Source organism: Suncus etruscus, chromosome 2 (genome assembly GCF_024139225.1).
Source record: "Suncus etruscus isolate mSunEtr1 chromosome 2, mSunEtr1.pri.cur, whole genome shotgun sequence".
Taxonomy (NCBI): Eukaryota; Metazoa; Chordata; class Mammalia; order Eulipotyphla; family Soricidae; genus Suncus; species Suncus etruscus.
Genome location: NC_064849.1, coordinates 128,976,809 through 128,985,675, shown reverse-complemented (window position 1 = coordinate 128,985,675; position 8,867 = coordinate 128,976,809).

The window sequence follows — 8,867 nt, the reverse complement described above, 5'->3', positions numbered from 1 at the left end:
GGTATCTAATCACCTGAGGTCTAATTTGATTCCACATGACATATTTTCAAGGCAGGAGATATCCCTATATTTTAAATAACTATGAGTTCCTATCTCTAGTAGATAAGAGCTCTCTTTTATTTTTTTTTTAAATGTAAAATTTCCCCTTTACTTAGTGTGCCTTTGTAGGGGGAAGTGGTGCTACATTATAATGTCTGTGTATTCGTGGGTGGACTGATGGGATAACAGTCACAGGTCACCTACCAAAAAACGAAGAAAGAAAAAAAAAAGGGGGGGGGATTGAAACTGTATGTGCTCACAAATATATATGAAGGACAAACATTTAAAAAAAAGATAAATAAATAAATTAAAAAAAAAAAGAAATAAAATGAGTTAGCGAAATTTTTATGGGACCAAAGTGGTGCAAAAGACTACCTTACATTTGGGGGAGGGCAGGTAAAGAGGTGGTGTATTACAGGTCTTATGCCTATGTTGGAAGTACAGTTTTTCCCATTGTCTTTTGGGTTTTTCTTGTGGTGTGTGGGTTCCCAGGCATCTTCCTAACCCACCCCCTGACCTTCTTCAGATTGGTAAATATTTGCGGCAGGGGGGTCTTGGAAGAGTTCTTGCATTGGGGATACTTTTGGATCTAGGCCCGGTTTCAAGGAGCAGTTCGCGTTAGGGGGAGTTGGTCGGGAGGGCCTCGTAGCATGAGTCCATAGGGGAGTTGGCTGTCTTTTCTTTCAGGAGACGAGGTGTGGTTTTATCTGGGTGTCCTCTCGCCTGGGTGCTGGGTACTGGTTCGTTGGGTAGGAGGTCGATCTTGATGCCTAATAGAATAAGGACTGGGGGTGAAGAGTTTTAATATGGTGGGAGATCTGGATGGGATTGAGGGGTGAGGGGATAGTTGGATTTCCGGAGGGGGGAAAGGGGAAGGTGTATGGGAAGGGTTTGAAGGGAGAGAAAAGAGAAAATACCTTAGAGAGAAAAGGGGGGGAGAAAGGGAGAAAAGTAATGAGCAGAATAGAAGAAGAAAAAAAAAAAGTAGTGAGAAGAGGGGAGAGAATAGCAAGGGAATGCTGGTTTGATTGAATGTGTTCGAAGAATAGAGCCTGTAGTTTAAGTCTGTACGTCTCAGGTACTGCTTCAGTGGTCTGACTGGTCACGTGCTTCAATTCCTAAATGAAGGTATTACCTAAAGATAAAGTGTATGTTAAAGAGTTTTCTTGTGGCCATCTCGTAGTGCAAGCAAGGTATGGTATCCCGTGTGGTATCCCGAGTTGCCACCTTAGTTTGTCCGCCCTTTGTATCCAAGGGCACCTGTGGGCAGAAAAGCTGAGAGGTTATTTAAAGTATAGTAAGATAAAGGTATTAAAAGGTAGTGTTATGGTATGTTGCCATTGTAGTCCGTGATTTCCCTTGGTGTTCTATACTTGTGTTCCTGTATATGAACTCTAAGGGATTATTGTGGACCTTTGTTGTAGAAGTCTGATTACATACCTGTTCTCTCTATGCTGCCGTTTCTGTTGTTGCTGTTTTCTTTGTGGTATAATGTGTAGTCAAGAGTTTGCGTTGTTCCTTTTTCATGTACTTTGGACACTGCTCCCACGTCTATGCTGACTATTACAGTGTTCGGAGTTTCTACCCTGTTATTTGATAGGATTTAGTTGTGTATAAACTATGTGTTCTAGGTGTTTCAGAATAGTGCTACCATTCTGTGTTTATCTTTTGTCTTCTGACTTACTTCGTTTAACATAACATGATCTAGGTCCATCCATGTTGCTGCAAAGTCTGTGATTGTATCGTTTCTGACTGCCATGTAATATTCCATTGTGTATATGTACCACATCTTAATGATCCATTCATCTGTTGTTGGACATCGAGGTTGGTTCCAAGATTTGGCTATTATACTGAGTGCTGCAATAAATAGTGGGGTGCATATATATTTTGGAATGAATGTCCTTCCATCTTGTGGGTATATGCCTAGTAGAGCAATTGCTGGGTCAAATGGCAGATCAATTCTGAGTTCTTTGAGCACTCTCCAGACTTTTCTCCATAGATGTTGGACTAGGGGGCATTCCCACCAGCAGTGGATGAGAGTTCCTTTCATACCGCATCCTCGCCAACAAAGGTTGTTTCCATTATTTTTGATGTGAGCCAACCTCACTGGTGTAAGGTGGTATCTCATTGTTGTCTTGATTTGGATCTCCCTGATGATGAGTGAAGGTGAGCATGTTTTCATGTGTTTGTTGGCCATCCTTCTGTCTTCCTCAGAGAAGTGTCTATTCATTTCATTTCCCCATTTTTCTATGGCTTTATTTGGTTTTGGGGGGCTCAGCTTTCTGAGTGCTTTGTATGTTCTAGATATCAGCCCTTTATCTGATATGTCAAGTGAAAAGATTTTTTCCCATTCTGTTAGCTGTCTTCTTGTATTAAGTAGGGTTTCTTTTGCCATGCAGAAGCTTTTTAGTTTGATGTAGTCCCATTTGTTTATATTTGATGCTAACGTTCTTGCCATTGGTGCTCCGTTCTCAAAGACCTTTTTGATATATAGGTCTTCGAGTGTTCTGCCTATTTTATTCTCGATAAACTTTATAGATTCAGGTCTGATTTCAAGGTCTTTGATCCATTTTGAGTTGACTTTTGTATAAGGAGTGAGGTATGGGTCAATTTTCACTTTCGTACATGTGGTTTTCCAGTTGTACCAACACCATTTGTTGAATAGGCTTTCTTTGTTCCATTTCAGATTCTTGCCTCTTTTATCAAATATTAGTTGGCTGTATATCTGGGGGTTTATGTCTGGGAATTCTGTTCTGATCCACTGGTCTGAGCTCCTGTCTCTGTTCCAGTACCATGCTGTTTTAATTACTATGGCTTTATAGTATAGTTTCAAGTTAGGTAAGGAGATGCCTCCCAGCTTCTTGTTTTTCAGTATGTGTTTGGCTATCCTGGATCTTTTGTGGTTCCAGATGAATTTTGTGATTGATTGTTCTATTTCTTTAAAGAATTGTGTCTGAATTTGGATAGGGATTGCATTAAATCTATATAGAAGTTTGGGTAAGATAGTCATTTTGACTATGTTAATTCTACCTATCCATGAGCATGGGATGTTCTTCCATTTCTTTAGATCTTCTTCAATTTCTTTCTGAAGTGTTTTGAAGTTTCCCTGGTAAAGGTCTTTCACTTCTCTTGTAAGGTTTATTCCTAGATACTTGATATTTTTTGATACTATCTTAAATGGGATTGTATTTTTAATCTCTCTCTCCTCAACTTCATTGTTTGTATATAGAAACGCTACTGTCTTTTGTGTATTGACTTTGTATCCAGCCACTTTGCTGTATTGGTTGATTGTTTCTAGGAGTTTTACTGTGGACTCTTTAGGGTTTTTGATGTATATCATCATATCGTCGGCAAATAGAGCTAGCTTGTGTTCATCTTTCCCTACTTGAATTCCTTTGATTCCCTTCTCTTGTCGGATTGCTATTGCTAGGACTTCTAAGGTTATATTGAATAAGAGTGGAGAGAGTGGACAGCCTTGCCTAGTTCCTGACCTTAGTGGGAATGCTTCTAGTTTCTTGCCATTAAGTATAATGTTGGCTGTAGGCTTTTCATAAATAGCTGTAACTATCTTGAGGAAGGTTCCTTCTAACCCTATTTTGCTGAGTGTCTTTAACATGAAAGGATGTTGGATTTTGTCAAATGCCTTCTCGGCATCGATTGATATGATCATGTGGTTTTTGTCTTTCATGTTGTTGATGTGATGTATCATGTTTATTGATTTGCGTATGTTGAACCAACCTTGCATTCCTGGTATGAAACCCACTTGGTCGTGATGTATGATCTTTTTGATGAAGTGTTGGATTCGGTTTGCTAAGATTTTGTTGAGTATCTTTGCATCTATGTTCATTAGTGAGATTGGTCTGTAGTTTTCTTTTTTGGTGGTGTCTTTGCCTTCTTTGGGAATGAGTGTGATATTAGCCTCATAAAAGGAGTTGGGGAGGATTCCTGTTTTTTCTATGGTTTGGAAAAGCCTTTGGAACAGTGGTAATAGGTCTTCTTTAAATGTTTGATAGAATTCACCTGTAAATCCATCTGGGCCTGGGCATTTGTTCTTAGGGAGTTTTTTAATTACCTCTTCAATTTCCTCTGAAGTGATTGGTCTGTTTAGACTTTCTAGATCTTCCTTTTCCAGTCTTGGAGGAGGGTGTTTGTCCAAGAATCTGTCGATTTCTACTGGGTTCTCTAGCCTAGTTGAGTATAGTTGTTCATAATATGATCTCATGATATGTTGTATTTCTTGGGGTTCTGTTGTAATCTCTCCCCTTTCATTTGTGATCCTAGTGATTTGGGTGTTTTCCCTCTTTTTTTTGGTGAGTCTTGCCAATGGTTTGTCTATCTTGTTTATTTTTTCGAAAAACCAACTCCTGGTCTCATTGATTTTTTGTATTGTTTTCTTAGTTTCGATGTTGTTTATTTCTGCTCTGGTTTTTATTATTTCTTGCCTTCTGGTTGTGGTTGGATTTCTCTGTTGCTGTTGTTCCAATTCTTTGAGGTGATCTTTTAAACTGTTGGTTTTGTTGTTTTCCTGTTTCTTGACATAGGCCTGTATTGCTATGAGTTTCCCCCTAATTACTGCTTTTGCTGTGTCCCATAGATTTTGACATGTTGTCTCTTCATTGTCATTTGTCTCAAGGAATCTTTTTATTTCTTCCTTGAGTTGTTCTTTGATCCAGCTGTTGTTAAGCAGCATGTTGTTTAGTCTCCAGGTATTAGTTTTCCTCCATTGCTTCTTCTTGACATCAATTTTAAGCTCTGTTGCATAGTGATCTGAAATGGTACTTCTAATGATCCTTACCTTTGTGATCTTACATAGGTTGGCTTTGTATCCTAAGACATGGTCTATTCTGGAGAAGGTTCCATGTGGGTTTGAGAAGAATGTGTATTCTGCTTTCTGGGGATGGAGGGCTCTATATAAGTCTGTTAGCCCTAAATCTTCTAATTTTTCATTTAGAGCTCTTATTTCTTTGCTATTTTTCTGCTTGGAGGATCTGTCCAGTGGTGATAGTGGAGTATTGAGGTCCCCTACTATTATCACAATTCCCTTCATGTGTTTCTCCAGGTTTGCCAGTAGTTGCCTCACATATTTTGGTGACTCTACATTAGGTGCATAGATGTTGACCAGGGTTAGTGTTTCTTGATCTAATGTTCCCCTGACCAGTAAGTAGTGACCCTCTTTGTCTCTGATCACTTTCTTGAGGTTGAATACAATTTGGTCTGATATAAGAATGGCTGTCCCTGCTCTTTTTTGTTTTCCATTGGCCTGAATAATTACTTTCCATCCTTTTATTCTAAGCCTGTGCTTATCCTGTAGCTGTAGGTGTGTTTCTTGCAGACAGCAGTTTATTTTTCCTAACCCAGTTCTCTACTATGTGTCTTTTAATTGGAGAGTTTAGTCCGTTTACATTTAGGGAAATTATTGATAGAGAGGACTGTTGTACAGTTGTATTGTGTGGAGTGGTTGTTGTTACAATCGGGGGTTTGGATTGTGTAATTCTTCTCTGAGTAAGTCGCTTAGGATCGGCTTAGTTTGCACAAATAGTTCAAGTTCATTCATGTTTGAGAATGTTTTTAGTCTGCCCTCCCATATGAATGATAGTTTTGCTGGGTATTGGACCCTGGGTTGGAAATTTCTTTCATTCAGTCGTTTAAATATGTCATTCCACTGTCTTCTTGCTTGAATTATTTCAAATGGGAGATCTGGTTTGATTCTTATGTCCTTTCCTTTGTACTTGAGGTTTTTTTTCTCCCTTATTGCTTTCAGGAGTTCCTCTTTCTCTTTGTTTTTTGCCATTTGGATTATTATGTGTCTTGGTGTGGGTTTATTGGGGTCTACTTTATTAGGGACTCTCTTGACTTCTTGGATTTGTCCTGAATTGTCTTTCCAGAGGGTGGGAAAGTTCTCTGTTATTATCTCCCCGACTACCTGTTCTACCCCCTTCCCTATTTCCTCCCCTTCTGGTATACCCACAATTCTTAGATTGTTTCTTTTGTCCTTGTTGATTAGATATTGGATTTTTCCTTCCAGTGCTTTGCCTTTTATTTCTTTGTTGGTTTCTTGATCATTTTTTGATTGCAGTTTTCCTTCGAGTTCTTCTATGTGCTTCTCCAACTCTGTGTTTCTGCTCGTAAGGCTTGTTACCTTGTCTTTTAATTCCTTCACTTCTTTTTGTATGGACTCTCTCATGTTCTTTGACATTTCTTCTTTAATTTGGCTGATTCGTTCGTCCATGGATTTTTTATATTCGGTTGTTAGGGTTTCTTTTAATTCTTTTAGTAATTCTTGCATTTCCTTCCTCATGACTGCTTTTAGGTCTTCTTCCCATGGATCTGTGCGCTTTGGTGGACTTGGAAATTTGATAGGGTTTGTCATGGTGTCTCCAGTTATTAGCGATTTCCTTGCTTTACGCATTGTTCTTTGTATTTAATGGTGTATTTTGGAGTGCTTTGGCTTCTAATTTTGGCCTGCTTTGGTCCCCTTCCTGAAGGTGTTTCTAGAGGGGCCTGTTGGGTGAGTTTGTTGGGCCTAGCCCTTTCTCCTCCCCTTTGCTACCTAGAGTGCAGCCTTCCTGCTGTGGGTCTTGTCCCTTTCTGCTCCTTATTTCTGTCAGCGGTGCAGTTCCACTCCTGGCCACAATGGTTACTGGCGCTGTTGAGCCTAGCTCTCAGTCCCCCCTCCTTTCTCTGGGAGTCAATGGAGCTCCGCCCCCTCCACGCCTCCCTTGAAGGGTTCCCTCAGTCCAACCCTTCAGGCTCTGTCCTCACCCTTGGGGAGTCCCTGGTCCACTCCAGGGTCCAGGGAGGTGGACTGCTCTAGTTCCCCTGCGAGTCCAGATGGCTGGCCCTATCTCTCCCGTCTGTTCGGGTCGCTCAACTTGACTTTCTAGTCACCCACCTGGGGGAAGGGAGTCACTCAACCCTCTCCGGCTGGCACGCAGGGGTTCCTTGGGGAAGGGTCCGTCCCAAATGCCGCGCGCAAAGAGACAGAAATTCCCTCACTCACTCCTCCAGCCGGCCCGCCAAAGGGTCCGACCCAAACACCGGCGCAAAGAGACAGAAATTCCCTCACTCACTCCTCCAGCCGGCCCGCCGGGGTCCCTGGGGAAAGGGTCCGACCCAGACACCGGCGCAAAGAGACAGAAATTCCCTCACTCACTCCTCCAGCCGGCCAGCCGGGGTCCCTGGGGAAAGGGTCCGACCCAGACACCGGCGCAAAGAGACAGAAATTCCCTCACTCACTCCTCCAGCCGGCCCGCCGGGGTCCCTGGGGAAAGGGTCCGACCCAGACACCGCGTTAAGAGACAGAAATTCCCTCACTCACTCCTCCAGCCGGCCCGCCAAAGGGTCCGACCCAAACACCGGCGCAAAGAGACAGAAATTCCCTCACTCACTCCTCCAGCCGGCCCGCCGGGGTCCCTGGGGAAAGGGTCCGACCCAGACACCGGCGCAAAGAGACAGAAATTCCCTCACTCACTCCTCCAGCCGGCCCGCCGGGGTCCCTGGGGAAAGGGTCCGACCCAGACACCGGCGTTAAGAGACAGAAATTCCCTCACTCACTCCTCCAGCCGGCCCGCCAAAGGGTCCGACCCAAACACCGGCGCAAAGAGACAGAAATTCCCTCACTCACTCCTCCAGCCGGCCCGCCGGGGTCCCTGGGGAAAGGGTCCGACCCAGACACCAGCGCAAAGAGACAGAAATTCCCTCACTCACTCCTCCAGCCGGCCCGCCGGGGTCCCTGGGGAAAGGGTCCGACCCAGACACCGGCGCAAAGAGACAGAAATTCCCTCACTCACTCCTCCAGCCGGCCCGCCGGGGTCCGAGGCCAACATTTTTTAAAAAATGAAACTAGCTGGAATAGATAATACTAGAAAGTATTATAGATACTATTGTTAAGTGCTCTTGGTGATTTTATTTTTGAATCTATAGATAGATAGATGGTCAGATGGATGCCAATGTAAATGTTTTTTTTTTTTGTGGATGTTAAAGGTCAAATAGCATGAGAGTCACTTAAATGAGTTAAACTGTGTGTGTGTTATTATCAAAATCAATAAACACAACTGCCTCATATTAAAGAGTTAGATGAAGATAATAGAAAACCCTAGTTACTCAAACAATGGCTTCTGACCATCTGGTATAATTTTATTTTATCATGAAGTATGTGTGTATGTAAACACCATCCAAAGAGTGCACTCTCCTCTCCAGCAATCTCAGGGTAGTTTTTTCTCCCTGGGTAAGGGAAACTGATATCAATCAACTGATTACTTTATAGTTGACAGACTTTATTTTCATCTCCTGAAGAGTAACGACCAAGCTATTTCTTTCTTTGGGCTCATTTACAGCATCTTATCACAGCAAGCATTTGAGACTTGTGTTGACCTGAATATCTGTGCAGAATGCAGCAAAGCATTCCCTTTGAATGTCCTTATATCAGCTGCCCCATAATTGTCCCAGAAGGTTTTCAAGTGAGCTTCATTTTCTGTGAACTTCATTCACTCCTTGAATGAAGAGTGCAGGGATGTCTTTAGGAGATTTCCAGGAGAGAGATCCCCCAGCACTGAGTGGAGAACCAGGGCTCAGAAATTGAGGTTTACAAAGAGAAACAGGCAACACCACCTGATCAATGCTTGGCTGCTTGGCAGTGAGTGAGAGGCAGGGCACCAGCCAGGCTAGTTCTAGGGGTCTTCTCTATGCTTTTACATACACTATACAAAGCAAATACTATATAGAAGGTTGCCATACATTATAGTTTAAAATATCAAAGCAATCTAAACTACAAAGAGATTATTATTAAGGATTCACTACCTAACTTGTGACATCTACCTCACCCAATA